The sequence below is a fragment of the Ambystoma mexicanum genome, chromosome 13 (genome assembly GCF_040938575.1).
Source record: "Ambystoma mexicanum isolate Mex_15411 chromosome 13, UKY_AmexF1_1, whole genome shotgun sequence".
Taxonomy (NCBI): Eukaryota; Metazoa; Chordata; class Amphibia; order Caudata; family Ambystomatidae; genus Ambystoma; species Ambystoma mexicanum.
This window is the reverse complement of record NC_090938.1, coordinates 284,828,374-284,845,800: the sequence shown is the minus strand read 5'-3', so window position 1 is coordinate 284,845,800 and position 17,427 is coordinate 284,828,374. Positions and strand designations below refer to the sequence as shown.

General features: G+C 50.5%; 1 protein-coding gene across 4 annotated transcripts in view; it reads left to right on the top strand.

Moving 5' to 3' along the window:
• The window catches only part of LPCAT4 (lysophosphatidylcholine acyltransferase 4), a 2,084,283-nt gene that overhangs the window by 423,210 nt on the left and 1,643,646 nt on the right, over positions 1-17,427 (top strand). The gene's annotated exons all lie outside the window — the stretch shown is intronic.

Sequence of the window (17,427 nt, the reverse complement as noted above, 5' to 3'; positions counted from 1 at the left end):
GCACGCACATAGCCACGGAATGAGCCAGAGCAGCGTACTGTCACAGAAATCCGAGTGAGCTGGGCCCCTTTAGTTTGGGCTACTTGGCATAACCGAATAGAGAACTATACGTGGTGGGCCTGCTGTTAGGCAGAAACCTGTGCAGTTCCCTCTGGGACCACTGCAAAAGATTTAGGACTACAGGTGTTTGGCAGTAAATCCACTTGGCAGCAGTCTGTACCACACAGATTCACTTGGTAGCTATGGCTGAGCAGTCAGACTTCCCTCAAGAAGAGTTAGGCAGTATACAGAGTATTCAAAATAGGTCAAAAGAACACAGTAGAACAAGTAAACGCTGACCAGAGCTTGGTGTAAAAGAGATATAATTATTTATTTAAAACCACATCTAGAAAAACACACAGGCACTAATAGTAAGCAATTCAAAAACACGGTCACTAAAAGATATACACTCCCTTAGAAGAATATTAGACAAGTCTTCAGTAAAGCCCCACTTATTTTCAGACAGCGGTGAGCACTTAACGCAGATGGCACTCTAATAATTCGTTTAAAAAGGGAGAGAAAAGCAGAGAATAATATGAAACAGATCCCAACACTTTCGTAAGATCAAAGCAAGAGAGGAAGGCAAATAAAACCGTGAAGTTAGAGTTCAGTAGGCCGGATCCACTTTAAGAGGATCAGAACGAAATGTGTCTATTGAAGTGCGGTTGAAGTGCACAAGAGTCTTGTAAAGGTTCAAAAGGAGTTGGACCAAAAGAAAGGGACCAGTTAGAGGGTCAAGGCGGCCAGGCCAGTCCAGAAGGTTAAGGGGTTATTATTACCTTGTAGCAATCTTTAGAAAGGGAGGCCTGGCGGACACGGTACCTTAAAGTGGTGAGAATACTCCAGCGGGGACAGTTGTGAATGGCAGCGGATGCATGTCGGTGCTTCGTCCGGGGGAAGAGAGGATCTCGTCGGGGAGGAAGACAGGAGTCCGTTGCACTGCCAGGGAAAAAAACAGCCGCGGAGCTCTCGGGTAAAAGTAGCGGTCCTTTTATTTGCGGTCCAATGTTAAGTGGCTATCCGGTTGCCGGGGTGCTTGGCACGGGCAATTCGACCATGAGACGGTCTGGGGTGCGAAGAGAAGAAGGTAAACTGGTTGTGCCCACCAGTCGTGGGAAGAAGCTTCTCCAGCCAGGAGATCTTCTCTGTCGTCGGGAAGTGGTGAGTCGGTTTCCGCAGGGCTCCACCAGTGGTGTCCTCGTGGTAGGTCGGCTCAGCTTCTCCCTCGTCGGATTCTCAGGTCCTGTGGCGACTTCTGAAGTTCCAGTCCCCAAAGCCCTGCTTTTATGCAGCACACATCCATTCACTCAGCCTAGCTGTCAATCAAACATGCTAAGCGGTGAGCTGGCCGGCTAACCACTTGGGCCAATCACACAAGAGTGCGACTTGAGTTACCAAGGTAACTCAGTCCAGGGCGCCTAAACCCCCTCCCATACCCCCTGTGGTACTCGGACAGAGTGGCACCACTTTTGGAGGCTTCTGTGGAGAAGCCCGCCAAAAAGTGGAACAAAGGGCTCGACTTGGGTTGGAGTCACAGAAGAGAACACAAACGCCATTTTAGAATAGAGTCCTGGAGGGGGCGCTGTTGAGCAGCCGACAAAATGGCTGCCTAGCCTTTCAGCTCCGTGTGCTGCCGCTTTGCATCTGCTTCCATCTGCGGTTTGCTACTCTACCCCGTCTCCAGATTTGGCTCCCACATAGCTGACACTTGGGGCCACCCGCCTGTGAAATCTGGCCCCGAATCGGACCCTCTGACCACGTGTTCGCGTTGAGCCGAGCTGGGCCCGTGCGCTGCCGGTTGACGCCGCGGACGGCGCCGCGGACACCCGCCCATCGCGCCGTGCGCTGCCGGTTGACGCCGCGGACGGCGCCGCGGACACCCGCCCATCGCCGCTGGCGGCCCGGCGGGGCGCCTCCCTGTCTGGCTTTCCATCTGGACCACCGAGCCCGCCTGCCTTGTGACTGGGGCCGAGGTCGGGGCTCGAGGGCCACCTGCGCTGCCTACGCAGATACACGTGGGCTGATCCGGCGACACGCCGCTGAAGACTCCGCTGAAGACGCCCTTGGCCTGATCCGGCTAACGGTGGCGGACTGAGGTGAGGAGGTGGTGGGCCCTATGTGTGCGGTATCTTTCTACAAACCCCCTGGGACAATCTGTCTGCCGCCCTAAGAACCGCGCAGTGTTCAGTTAGGACGAACTTCTTGCCCACTACCTCCGGCACTCGGTTCTAGGGCCCAGGAACATTTGCTATCCTTGTCTGCCGGTGACGTGGCCCGCCGCTACCCCACCAACAAGCGAGTGGCCCTCTCCGCCCTGTCAGTGCATTGCCTCGCTTCAGGGTACAAGATACCCACACGAGACTGACCCCCTGGAACACGCCGCGCTGCTCGCCACGATGTCCAACAGGTCCAGGAACACTGGTAAATCAGGGGCCATGGACAAGTTTGCTAAGGCCACCCCGAGACCCGATTCGGCCCATACATCATGCGACCAGATCGAAGTACCGCTCACTGCAGAGGCCCCCCCCCCACGGACCTGACGGTCGTTATGGAATCCATGGCCAGAAACTTTGCAGCTTTTCATGAGAAGCTAGATGACATTAATGCAAATGTGGCATCTCTAAGAACCAAACTGGACCAACAGGGGTCGAGAATCACCGAAACCGAAAACAGGATCAGCTCCAACGAGGACAATATAACCACACTGCAAAGCACAGTATCCACCCTTGTCACGGACATGAAACTTGTGCGAGCCAAATGCGATGACCTTGAATCTAGATCACGGAGGAATAACATACGCATTATAGGAGTCCCGGAAAATGCGCTGAAGGGTCGACTCGAATCCGCGGTCGAGAACCTCCTGAAAGACCTGCTGGGCAATCCGGAATTATCCCCCTTCTTCACCATCGAAAGGGCCCATAGGGCGCTAGCCCCACGTCCCAAACCAGGAGACTTCCCGAGGCCCATCATTGCAAAAATTCTGAGTTTTAGAGACCGGGATCAAATCCTCCGCCTCGCGCGGGATAAGGGTGAACTCAGATTGGACTCGCAGGTGATCCGAATCTTCCCTGACTTCTCAATCGCAGTACAACAGGAGCGTCGCCAATTTCTTGGGGTCAAGAACCTGCTCAGGGAGAGAAGCATTCCATACGCCATCCTATTCCCGGCCCGTCTAAAGTTCACATTTAACAACAAACTTTACTTCTTTACGGTGCCCTCAGAAGCGGTGAAATTCATAGAGGCACACATTCCCCCTCATCCGCCTGCCGAAGATGGTATGGAAAATGACTGAACTTAATCCGGAACTTGCTCTCCTTGATCGCCGCCTACTCGAGTGGTCTGAAGGCTTCATCATCCATGGACCGCCTCTATAACTACCCTGCTGTTATATTCCTACTTTTCATGCCCTCCGGTTCCTAAGCTCTCAGATACGCACTGCCTATCTTGCATGTTGTTGGACTACTCATCGTGATCATGCTGATTTCCTGTTTTCGTCGAATGCAATGTTTCCCTATTTCACACCCAGGCCGACACGGCCACAGGTAGTGGCTGTGACATGCATTACTAAACCGCAAACACTGTTTAATTTCCCACGGATGCCTTAGTGTCCCAAGCGTGATGGCACACGGCAATAGCGCACCCCACTGCGATTGCAATGCTTCTTATATCTTTGTTTTTGGTTCGCCCCTGTTGGGCCCTTGCACAGGTTGGATCATGTTGGGGTCGGTCCTACTGTGCACTGTTGGGGATGGGTGGGATGTACACTGCTGATCATGGGTTGGTGTTGGTGGTGAGGGTGGGGGGGGGAAACCGGGTGTTATCTACAAAAGGCATACGAGGTTGCATGGGGCGAGCACTAATGGGCCGCGATCGCGAGTTTTGCCTCAAGCCTTGGGGCGCGCACTATTGTTGGATCCGAGACGTTCATTGAGAACACGTGTTACACATTGAGATACCTGGCACAGTTATGGCAACCGTCATAATGTCATGGAATGTCCGTGGGGTAAGCAATCATACTAAGGCGCGTAAAATCATGGCCTATGCCAACAGACATAACTGCAAGATACTGCTCCTGCAGGAGACACACTCCAATGGCCACATTCCCAGAACAATGGCCCCGGCATGGGGACCTACTAGATTTTTTACCTCCTACTCCACCCAATCCAGGGGGGTTCTGACCATGATCCATAAATCCATCAAGTTTACACTGCATAAAAATTACACTGACCCCGATGGACGCTATGTAATACTACACTGCACTTTGGCCAACAAAGAATATCTACTCGTCAATACCTATTGCCCCAATGTGGATTCTCCTGATTTTTTTGACAAAATCACCACTATATTGCTGGGATATGTGGGAACACTGATCATTTGGGGGGGAGATTTAAATCTTATCCTTGACACGGCCCTAGATAGAACTGGAACTAACCCCCGTCCTTTGTCCAGCGCTGCACACAGACTGCACTCTCACATTAAGACCCTCGACATTTGCGATGCCTGGAGGACGCTGCACCCTCATCTTAGAGATTACACTTACTATTCATCAGTGCACGAGAGCTCTTCTAGGATAGACCTGTTTCTTGTCTCAAAAGGTGTCCTGGGAGGGGTGTTGGGATCCCAGATCCTACCCCGCACGCTTTCTGATCATGCTCCGATCACACTCACAGCCAGACTGGGAATACCCGTTCCGACGTTCAGCACCTGGCGTTTCAAATCCGACGCCCTGCGGGATGTGGTATTTAAGGCTGAAATACTTGATGATATTCTGTCTTTCTTCGAACAAAATACTCTCCGGGACACCTCTGCTGCTGTGAGATGGGACGCCTTTAAGGTGTACATCAGGGGAATGTCCATCTCCCGGGAAGCTGGGGTGCTGAAATCAATCAGAACGGCACTGAGCCGGTCAGAAAGCAAACTGAAACAATTGGAATCGCAAGGCGCCTCTGGTGCCGACCCTGCCACTCTTGCCCAGATCTCCGATGAACTCCAAACATTCAACAAACTCGCCGTCAGCGAGATACAATTCCTTGGCCGCCCTCAAGCGGCCAGGAAATATGGTGAGGGAGAGAGGCCCGGAAGAACGTTAGCGACACTAATCAAATGGGAATCTGGCCGAACGCAAATCACCTCTCTTAAAGATGAACAGGGCAATGTTCAGTGGGCTGACCAACAACTCCTAAACACATTCACCGAGTTCTACAGATCTCTCTACTCTCAGCCTACTGAGCATACTGAACAACATATGCAGGAACTTCTCGACATGATCCCCACCACAGAGATCTCCTCCGCCACCCGAGACGGACTAGACTCCCCAATCACACTTGACGAGATAGTGACAGCCATCTCTGACCTACCCAACGGCAAAGCCCCGGGGCCCGACGGCCTGACCGCCGATTTCTATCAAGAACACGTCGCCATACTCGCCCCCAAGCTACTCGAGGTCTGGGATGAATCGCTCCGAGTCTCTATTCTTCCCCTCTCTATGCGCGAGGCAGTCATTACGGTGCTGCTCAAGCCTGACAAACCGGACGATGAATGTGGGTCTTATAGACCCCTTTCCCTAATGAACCTTGACACAAAGATCTTTGCAAAAATTATAGCGAACCGATTTCTGCCCATTATGACATATTTGGTCCATGAGGACCAGGCTGGCTTTGTACCTGGTAGGTCCACCTCCCACAACATCAGAAGACTGTTTAACGTAATGTCCCGCATTGATCAAGATGCACAAGCGGTGGCGGTCACACTGGACGCCCAAAAGGCCTTTGATATGGTCTCCTGGAGATACACTTGGCTGGTTCTTGAGACTATGGGCATTGGCCCAAACATGATTAGGTTCATAAAATTGCTATACACTTCTCCTGTGGCACGGGTTAGGACCAATACACTAACATCTGATCTTTTCACACTGTTCAGAGGTACCCGACAGGGATGCCCCTTCTCTCCAATACTGTTCGCTTTAGCAATTGAACCAATGGCAGACTATGTCCGTGCTCACCACGCCCGCAAGGGAATAAGACTGAAAGACAGCCCCGAAATTATATCCCTATATGCGGACGATGTTCTGTTATACATCAGAGACCCTGCAACACACCTCGACTTAATACTGAGAGACATTACCCGCATAGGCACTCACTCCGGCTTCACTATCAATTATTCCAAATCAGAGATCTTCCCGCTCACTAAATCCACCCAGCAACCTACCTCTGAATACCCCCTCCGTTGGTCACCGAATGGTGTTAGATATCTGGGCGTACACATATCCTTAGCCAAATCCACCCTTCTCGCTGACAATTACTCTGCGGTAACACGCATAGTCGAAACTAAAGTCCTCAGGTGGCGTACCCTCCCGCTATCCATCGCTGGACGGCTCTCCCTCATTAAGATGATCCTGCTCCCCAAACTCCTCTACACATTTAGCAACGTCCCCGTGTGGCCTGGGTATAACTATTTTGCCAGGCTGCACACACTATTCGCACAGTTCCTCTGGCACGCGGGCGCAGTACGCAAAAAGTGGATGGACATGACACTTCCATACAAACTGGGGGGACTCACGGCCCCGGATCTATCACTTTACTGGCACGCAGCTCAGGCCCAACATGCCACTCACTGGTACCCTGGTACGCCAACGCGTCCTCATGTCAAACTGGAGAGGTTGGCGACTACTGGCACCGATCTAATGTCCGCGATACTGCACCACCAATACATACCCGACTCTCCTATTGACCCTCTCTACACGACTCTCTTAGCCTGGACTCGCCTGCTCTCCCAGACGCCTGAAGCCTCCCCGTACTACAAGTGGCTTCCCGTGTGGGCCTTTCCTGGCCTGGAACCCACTCACGATGTAGCGCTGGCCCGACACTGGGGGGAGCTGGGATACCACGCACTTACTGACTTCTACCCCGAAGGCAGGTTTATTGACCCCCGATCTTGGAAACCGGGACACACCGGGACCGCTTTGGAAACCCTCCAATATTATAGATTGCGGGCCGCGTTTCGCTCCAGATGGCCCACATTCCCGGACGAGCCCCCAGACAACCCGGCCATCGCATACATTGCCAACTCAGGGGGCGCCCGTGGAGTGGTCTCCTCACTCTACAAGATATTTCAGGCTGCTTCCCCCGCTCCCACTCTCAAGGCACGAGACGAATGGGCCGGCGACCTGGGCCTGGAAATATCAGATGAGGCCTGGGAGAGTATGTGCCTGCACACCCAACGAGTCTCCCTCAACTTCCGTTTTCGCGCCATGCAATACAAACTTCTAAATAGACTTTATTACACTCCGCATAGAACCTCTAGGTTCACTCACACTGCGGCGCACCCCTGCCCCCGCTGCGGGGCGACGGGGGCCGATCACCTACACATGTTCTGGTCCTGTAACAAACTGCTTGGTTTTTGGGAGGGTATCCTAGAAACACTCTCTGCTATCATTGGAGCGGTTATTGACCCGGATCCTCTGGCCGTCCTGTTTGGCGCCTGGACGACCGATGACACTAGATGTTCAGCTAGATTTCTTAATATTGCTTGTATGGTTGCCAAGAAATGCGTTCTTCAAAATTGGAAAAATCCCTTCCCTCCGGCCCACCGGAAGTGGCTCCATATGCTTACCTGGTCACGCAACTGTGAGGAGGAATTCATATCCATGCTCCCTGCTACATCTCGCCCCCGAAATATTTGGACGGAATTCAACTCATACCTTAACAGTAGAAGTGCGAGCGCCTCTAGCTCTGGCTTGTCCCCCACCCCCTCTGTAACCACCCCTACTATGTGAACTCGTACTTGTATATACTTCTTGTGACCATTGCCTGATATTGCTGTGACTAATGTACTATGCTGAATGTATTGTATTGTTACATCTTCAACGTGTGCCCGAACTGGTGGCCTCACTGCTTGCACCATGTAACCTTGTGCCGCCAAAAATAAAAGTTTAAAAATAAAAAAAAGAATAGAGTCCTGGAAAAAATACCAACCGGCGAATTAATATTAAATAAACCGGCGGAATGTTCAAGGCTATGAGAATTAAATAATTAAAGTTGGTAGCCTCGAACGATGGGAAAATCCCATAGGGATATATTTGCGGTCGAATATAAAAAGTAGTTTCCACTGCCACCAGCCAAAACTCGATCAGGGGCGACGGAGATGTGCCCCCTCGACTAACAGACCCCGGGGCAATCGAATTGCCCCGACCAGTACGTCCACAATATGATGGTTTGTACCGGTTTCTGTTAATAATTTGGGACTAGTAAAGCCAATGGTGACTTTACATGCCCTGGGAGACAGTAGTCAGTCCCAGGGTATGGAGTCTTTGGTGGGGTGTCACTATGACACCCCTGTGTTACTGCACGGAGGGTGCTGTGTAACACATAGTAAAAATACATGAGACCCTATGGAGTAAAGGACCCCATAGCCCATAAAACACATTAACAGTCAAAGGAACACCATAAATCATGTCCAAGAGTGGGAGAAAGAGTCTCACTCTTGGCAGGAGAAAAAACAAACTCCAGAAATCCAGCAAAGCTGCTGGGGGACTCACTAGGTTAGGAAATTCAGCCTAAAGAGAGAATTCTCCCTAACACCCGCGTGCCCCTGAGGTATTAGGATGTCCAACAAGCCCCCTAGACAAAAAGGCAAACAGCCCACATTGGACGATTTTGAGAACACCACCAGCCGCAGAAGGGGCCAGGAAGCAGAATAAGACCCCTGAAGGTGACCCAGAAGCAATGGGCAACAAGGAGATCTTGGCAGTGATAGCAGATCTAAAGGTGGCCTGGGAGACCAAACTGGGTCTGGCAATAAATGAACTGAAAGCTGCACTAGAGTTGAAAGTTGTAGAAGTGAAGGAGGATGTGAACCTACTACGACAAGACGTAAGATCGCTGGCTGAGCGCACGGGGACCCTGGAAAAAAAGGTAGCCCCGAACACGGCGGCCTGTGCGGCTCACAAGTCGGAAATCCATGCCCTAGTGCAGCGTGTAGGCAACCTGGAAAATAGGGCAGAGGAGGCAGAGGGACGTGCTCGGAGGAACAATGTCCGCATTGTCGGGTTGCCAGAAGGAGCTGAGGGTACGAACCCCACGGAATACTATACTATACTATATACTATATAATACTATATAATACTATGGACTATAGTCCATGCTATTGCAGGAGATGCATGGGGGAATCCTGTCCCAGGGCTTCGCAGTGGAGAGAGCGCACAGGGCCTTGATGAGGAAGCCACCGCCAGGAAAACCTCTCCCTCTTCCCCCTGCCCCCCCCCAGACCGGTGATTGCTAAGATCCTAAACTACCGAGAAAGGATCCTCAAACATTTTAGGAAGGGTGGCACGATCCAGAGGGGGGCAGCGAGCATAACGGCGTACCCGGATTACACCCTGCAGGTACAGAGCAGCCGCATGAGCTTTGGGTCAGTAAAGAGAAGATTGCGGGAAGCAGGCCATAAATACATGTTGCTCTATCTAGCGAAATTAAAAGTATTCCACAAGAGCAGGATTTGGTTTTTTGACACTCCAGAGGATGCCATGAGATGGTTGGATGCGCAGAACAGCCCCCAGGAACCGGGGGTCCAGGAAGATGAAGACAGAGATAAGTAATAAGCGTCTGGAGCGCTCTATGTGCTACAGCTGATGACAATGGAACTTGAATATAGCTTTGTATATAACTGTAGGGAAGTAGGCTTGGAGACAGTTATAATATGATCCGGTAGCACTATAAAACCCTGATATTAGATAAGAGTTATATGGAGCATTACCTAGTACCCCCATAACTGGAAGTTTAGTTAGGTCACTGGTAGCCCGGTGACACCCTGCTGGGTTCTGGGCCTGGGATACCGAGGGCAGAACCAAACGCGGGAGGGCCTGAGATCCAGGGATGGAGCTGGGCATTGGTTGGGGTTGGGGTTGAGGTTGGGGAGGGAGCGGGAGCCTAAGGGGGGTGTGCAGTGGTTTGAGGTAAGTGGGGGTGCAAGCCTACACCCCGAGCAAAACGATACGAACCATGGGAGACCTTAAGATAGTTACTTGGAATGTTAGGGGGCTTAACAGCTATTTGAAAAGAAACCAGGTTATGCTGTACCTGCGCAGGCAGAAAGTAGACATAGCTTTGTTACAATAAACCCAAGGAACTGGAAGTGCTACAGAAGAAGTGGAAAGGGACGGTAGTAGGGGCAACATACTCGGCCTATACTAGAGGGGTTATTACATGGGTGGCCCGGCATGTCCCGTTCCAGCTGTTGCATTCGGTAGCAGAGTCAGACCCTGTATGGTAAACTCAGCGATTTTGTAGGGGAGGCGGTACTATGGGGAGGGGATCTCAATGGTGTGAAACCCCAAAATAGACAGATCAGACACTAAGGTAGATAGACCCACCCGGGCTGCGAAGGCATTGCAATCATTATTGGCAGACTTCGGGCCTCATGATGCGTGGAGGGCACGCCATCCACAAGATAGACAATACTCACTATGCGGCCCCTCAAGGCCTACATACTAGGCTAGACTATGTGTTTGTCACGCATGAACTGATGACTGAAATAACGAATGGGGGATATAAGGCGAGGGTCCTCTCGGACCACTCGCCGCTGATGCTAGGATGGCAATACCGACCCCCGAGGGGAAGGATTCCCACATGGCGCTTGCGAGCCGAGGCGCTGAAAGATAACGTGTTTAGAGAAGATATGCGAGAAGAAATAATTGCTTATTTTGAGATCAACACTGGTAGTGTTAAGACAGCGGGCACTCTGGGAGGCTTTCAAGGTGGTGGTGAGAGGGATTGCCATAGCGAAGTCTAGGGGACTGCAGAATGGGATCCTAACTGAATTGCAGCAGGCCGAAAAGGGAACAGAAAGAGTGGCAGAAAGGGGTGGTGCTACTAAGGAAGACATAGAGAGGGTCCTAGGCCTGCAGCAGAAATGTGTTGTATACTGGGAACGATTGTGCAATCTGAACTATAAAAATTATATAGAGACACAACACGCAGGAGGGGACAAACCGGGGAGAGCCCTAGCATGGCTATATAAGAATGAGACCCCTAGGCCCCCAATTAGAACGATACTAAGAGAAGACGGGGGGAATAGCCGACACGCAAGAAGGGGTCAATAGAGAATTCGTAGAGTATTAAAAGTGCCTGTATGGGAATGAGACTAGGAGCTGTAGTGAAGAGTTAAGAGACACATTGGAAGATATTGGGCTACCCCCGATAAGTGCAGAAGAGAGAGAGGAACTGGATGCCCCGATTACCCTAGAAGAATTGGAAGAGGTGGTGCGGCAACTGCCCACGTGTAAAACCCCGGGAACTGACGGCCTCCCGAGCGAATTTTATAAAGCTTATAAAAGATACTCCCCCCTCGCTGCTGGAGATGCTGAATGAAGCATATGAAGCTGAGCAATTACCGGAATCCCTACGGGAAGCGGTCATTATACCACTTCCCAAACCTAATAAGCCGAGTAGCGATTGTGGCTCCTATAGGCCCTTGTCTATGCTAAATCAGGATGGCAAAATCCTTACAGCGGTTCTAGCAAATAGACTGAAGAAGGTTATTAGCAAGCTAATACACCTGGACCAAACGGGATATGTCCCAAATAGGAACATTTCACATAACCTGAGGCGACTCCACCGGGTCATTGAACAAGCTGATGGAGATATAGGCGAGATGGCGATAATATCGCTAGATGCAATGAAGGTATTTGATTCGGTCAAATGGCCCTGGCTAACTTCGGCCCTAGCCGGCTATGGCATGGGACCTGGATATCTCCAATGGGTCAAACTGCTGTACAGAGCACCACTTGCGAGAGTGAAGACAGGGGCTGTGGTTTCTGAAAGATGGCAACTCAGCAGAGGTACCAGACAGGGCTGCCCATGGTCCCCCATGCTGTATATTTTGACCTTGGAACCCCTGGCGATCTACTTAAGGCAGCAATATGATACGATAGGAATTGTCGTTGGAGAGACACCACATTTAATCTCGTTGTACGGAGATGATATGTTACTATATTTGCGTTACCCAGAAGAGAACCATTGGAAGTGTTGGAGAGGTTTGCACAATTATCAGGCATAGCGGTGAATCCAAGTAAGTCCGGCATGTTCCCGTTGGGCAGGTACAGAGGGCTTCCGTTGGAGGTGCCATGGGAGGTGAACACATTCAGATAATCGGGAATGGACATATATCACACAGTAGAAGCTGAACACAAGTACAACACAGAGAGAGCAGTTAAGAAATTGGAGAATAGCATGAAGTTTTGGGCAAAGCTCCCCCTGGCAATGATGGGACGAGGGGCAATGCTCAAGATGGTGGCGCTGCCCAGACTGTTGCACTGCTTTGCGAATATCCCATATTTAATACCGATGAAATTCTTTTGTAGGCTGAATAGCATATGTAGGGAATTCTTGTGGCACAGGATGAGGAACAGGGTAGCCCTGTGGAAGTTACAAAACCCGTATGAGAAGGGGGGCATTAAATTACCAGACTGGGAAGTTTACTACGTAGCAAGCCAACTACAATACGTAGCCAAATGGCTCTCAGATGAGTCTACCCTAGAACACGGGTTGTTTAAGAGGGACTGCACCCCATACTTTCTACAAGAGATGATATGGTTGGCTAAATGGGAGTTGGAAGGTCGCCCGAGGATGATGAGCCTGGGTTGGACGATGTGGCGAGGAGCGTGCAGGTTAATGGAGAAGCCATCCCCGTGCTCCCCACAGATCCCATTGGTCACAGTGGTAGGAGGCGAAAAGCAACTAAGACTAATGATTGGGAAGCCCTGGGTACCAGTTGGGGTAGCAACGATGGGGGATATATGGCAGGAGGGGAAGATTCTGGATTTTGGGGAGCTGGTGGAGCAAACAGGACTGCAGGTGGGGCAATATATTACGTACCATGGGGTGGTGCAACGAATCAAAGATACCTGGTCTAAAGTGGTGCTGGCGGAAGACCCATATACTGCTATAGACACAATATATGACATAGCAGAAGGGGGACATGAAACGTCTAGACTGTATGAGATGTTAATGTCCCGAGTGGGCAAAGAGGTGGTGCAACTCAGACTGGATTGGGAGGAAGAAGTAGGGGCCCCGATGAGCGATGGGATGTGGGAAAGAGCGCAAGGATACCATAAAAAAGTAGCAAACGCTAGGCTACAACAGATGCAATTGTATATAACTCACAGGGCATACCTGACGCCTCAAAAGATAGCCAAATTTAAAAATGCTGGACGTCAGGCGTGCCCTAAATGTAATGAAGAAAATGTGGGAATGGTGCATATGTTTTGGGCGTGCCCACTGATAGATATTGGGGAGAAATAGCGCAAAAACTGGAAGACAAGGGGATCCATATGAAGGTGGATACGGCGTGGGCCTGTCTGATGGGAGGTTTCCCCAGACCACATAAGTTTAAACATGTAAGCAAACTAAAAGACCTAGCGTATGTTCTAGCAAAGAGAAGAATTTCGATGGGTTGGAAGGCATTCCATAGACTGAAAATGGAGACATGGTGGAAAGATTTGCAAAAGTGGGCGGAGGCAGAAACTGTGGTATGGCAGGAAGCGTGTACAGGGGAGGTAGATGAAGAAGCTGAGACCCTAACGAGCTGGAGGCAATTGATGGCTGAATTATTTGGGCCGTCGTTTGAGGATAGAGACTCATTGAGTTCTGTTGAAGAGGAATCCCTACCGCAAGAGGGAGAGACTGGAAACAAGGAGTAGTAGGATGGGGAGGGGGGGAGGGAAAGGGTGATATAGTGGGCAGGATTGTGGCAATATAAACTTATTTGTGATTGATATTATGCATCCACTGTATGTTTGGTTTGAGTTGTATTTCTTTGTTTTGAATAAAATTAATAAAAACTGTTAACAAAAAAAAAGACATCCCATCCTCAGTAGAGCTGCTGGCACCAGAAAAATGCAGGACGCCATGAGTCCGAGCAACCTCAGAAAATCGTAGGCCGGTAGACACTGGGCATTCTGGAATTTTGTTACCATCTGCAGAATGTGGAAAGCTCTCGCCTCGGGAGGCAAGGCTTTGCCAGAGGAAGTATCCAGGACTGTTCCAATAAACTGGGGTCTTTGGAATGGTATCATATGGGACTTCTTGTAATTGAGGGAGTAGCCCAGCTTGTGTAGGGAAAGGCAGGTGATTGCAAGAGGTTTCTGAGCTTGTTCGGGGGAACAAGCTCTTATCAACCAATTGTCCAGGTAGGGGTAGACGTGAATCCCACCTCTCCTAAGATTCGCTGCCACAACTGCCATTAGCTTGCTGAAAACCCTTGGGGCGGAGGTCAGCCCTAATGGCAGAACTCGAAACGGATAGTGAGTTGCCAACAGCGAACCTTGGGTACTTTCTGTGCTTGAGATGGATTGGCACATGAAAGTAAGTATCCTGAAGGTCCAATGATACCAATCAGTCTTGGAGTTGGAGAACCTAAAGTATCTGAGAAAGGATTACCATCTTGAACTTGTCCTTCCTGAGGAACTTGTTCAAGCTTCTTAAGTCCAAGATGGGTCTCAGTCCTCTGTCCTTCTTTGGAATGAGAAAGTAAGGGGAGTACCAACCCTTGTTCCTCTCGCTACAGGTACATGTTCTATTGCACCTTCTAGCAGGGTTAAAATTTCCTGCACAAGGAGCGGATCTTGAATTTAGATGGATAGCTCCCGGTGGATGGTCCTGAGGCCTTTGTAGTAAGGGAAGGCAGTGACCGCGAGCTACTGTTTCCAGTGCCCAAGCATCTGAAGTAATGCCCCGTCATTCGTTCAGATGCTGAGAGATTCTGCCTCCCATCGGGGTCTTGTGTGCTAAGGTCTCAGATTTGGAGGCAGTTGCAGGAGCTGCTGAATGCAAATATGCCGCTGAGGCTGATATTGCACCTTGTCCACTATGAGGGACATTTCTTTTACCTTTCTGTGTGGCCTGTCCTCTTCCCCTAACAAAAGAGTAGAATCGAAAAGAACGACCTCTCCAGGAAGATGAGCCTGTATAAGGTTTTTGAGGCTGTCGCATAGAGGCGCTAAGTGACTTAGCTGCCGCCTTGGAGGTCTACAGTTTTTCTAAGCTCTCATCATCTTTACTGCTGAATGTTGAGAAAGATTTAATTTTGTCATTTTCCCTCCATGTGTACACCCCCAAAATTGTTGCTGCTGTTTAGACACCATAGACCGACTTTGCCGGAGAAGCACAGCCTTTAGCTGCACTCCTCTCGGCTTTCGCTCACTTTTTATGGGGAAACTGAGATGCCCTTAAGACAGTCAGTACTGGGAGACTTTGTTACCCTTAGTCCTTCCTTTTCCCATGTTGCAACATGTAACAAGTGCACATTGTACCTTCCATTACAGTGTACTTGGGTCTCAGTCGTTTCAGAAGACCCTAGATACTCTCGTGGGACTTTTTGGGAGATGTTGATGTTAGTGCGCTGTACAAATGTCCTTTAACATTATCACCACCGAAGTGGTCCCCTGGTGCTCTGGCGGCTCTGAAAAAGGGGAGTAGATGGGGTGGGTTAGTGGGAATAAGTTGGAAAAGTGCAAGAGAGCAGTGATGTGCTGTTGGAAGCCTCAGCCCGGTGGGTCCGTTGGCTGGTCTTGCGGCGTTTCATGGCCCGTAGTCGTGTGCTGTTCAAGTCTGTGTGGTTTGTTTTGTTGTTGCATTGTTGTGAAGTTTGTGCGGATTGCTGCGTTTAAGGCTTGTGGTTGTGTTTGGTTATAGTTTGAGAAGTGTATGCAGAGGGATGGCATTGTTAGTTGGTTAGTTGGCATTGCTGTCCTTGCAATTGTGGGATTCCATCTAGGTGCGGTACATGCTAACCGTCACATTTCTATCTAGATGCGACGCAAGCTAAAGTTCAGATTACCAATTCCTGAAAGGACTCCCTAATGTGTACCCTCCGGTTCCTTTTCATGTCCCAACTTGGGATTTGAATCTTGTACTTAAGTTTCTTTTTTTAAAAAACTTTTCTTTATTGGCAAGAAGTAGTAGCTGGCACAATGAAGCTTGAATGATAATGGACAGATTCTACAGAAGGTCTCATACGTTCATAAAAGCAGGTTAATTACAATAGAGCCATTCATCGTATAGTTTGATCAATCCCCTGATCAGGAGATGAGGGAGAGGACAGAAGCTCCAGGTCCACCCTGCGGTTCAGGTAGCTACAAAACTCTGTCCATATGTTTTTAGGTAGAGCATTCCTGGGCAACATGTTGATGTAGTCCTCCTCACAAGATTGTGTCCAGGTAAGGGCTCTCAACCACATTTCTAGTGAAGGGGGGGATCTGCGCTTCCAACATTGCAGGATGCATTTCTTGGCCACTATCGCTGCCACATTCAGAAATCTAGCGACCCGTTTCGCCTCAGCCCCCTCCCACAGCCCGAGCAGTAGAGACAGGGGGTCAGGGTTAACACAGAACCCCACCATCTCAGAGAGGGCCCCAAGCACCGCCTCCCAGAACAGGGCCAATGCCCCACAAGACCAGAACATGTGAGCGTGGTCCGCATCGGTGGATCTACATCTCTGGCAGGGGTGGGAGTGATCCCGTGCAAATTTCCCAACCGCGTAAGGAGTGTAGTACAGGCGATTGAGTGACTTGTATTGAACACATCTAACTCTGGAATTGAGGGAAACCTTGCGTGTATGCATGCACATTTTGGTCCACATGCCATCAGTGATGTCTAATCCCAGGTCACGGCTCCAAGCATCCCGAATAGTGTGGGGGGGGGTTCTACAGCTCGCGCCATCAACATTTTATACAGGGAGGACACAATGCCCCTACCCCCTGCGGAATTAGCAATGTAGCAGATCTCGGGGGACTCCGGAGGTTCGTCCGGGCACGAAGGCCACATGTCTTGGACTGCCGCCCTGAGACGAAAGTATTGCAGCAGCTCCAGTGAGGACTTGGAGTGCCCTGGCTTCCATGTATGTGGGGTGATAAATTTCCCATCGGGGAACAAGTCGGAGAATGACCTGTATCCCAGGTTCAACCAGTGACGCATAAGAACCTTATCTTGTGTGGGGGTGAGGCCCGGGAACGACCACAAGGGAAGCCATTTGTAATACGGGGGGGAGCCAGAGTAAGGCAGCAGAACCTGTCGCCGCGCCCTGATAGTGGAGGCCACTGGGTCAGCAGGGGCGTCCGAGTGATACGAGTGGAAAAGGATCAAGGACATGGCATTTACCTCCCCAGTCGCAAGGATCTCAAGCTTAACATGCGGGGAGGGGGTCCTGGTGGTGATACCAGTATGTAGCGTGCTGAGCCTGAGCGGCTGTCAAATATTGGGTGAGATCAGGCGCATTGAAGCCACCCGTCTCATAGGGTAGAGTCGTATGTTGCCACTTCCTTCGCACGGCACCGGAATACCATAGAAAGCGGGCACACCCCGCGTGCAAGTCCGCAAAGTACTGTTTCCCGGG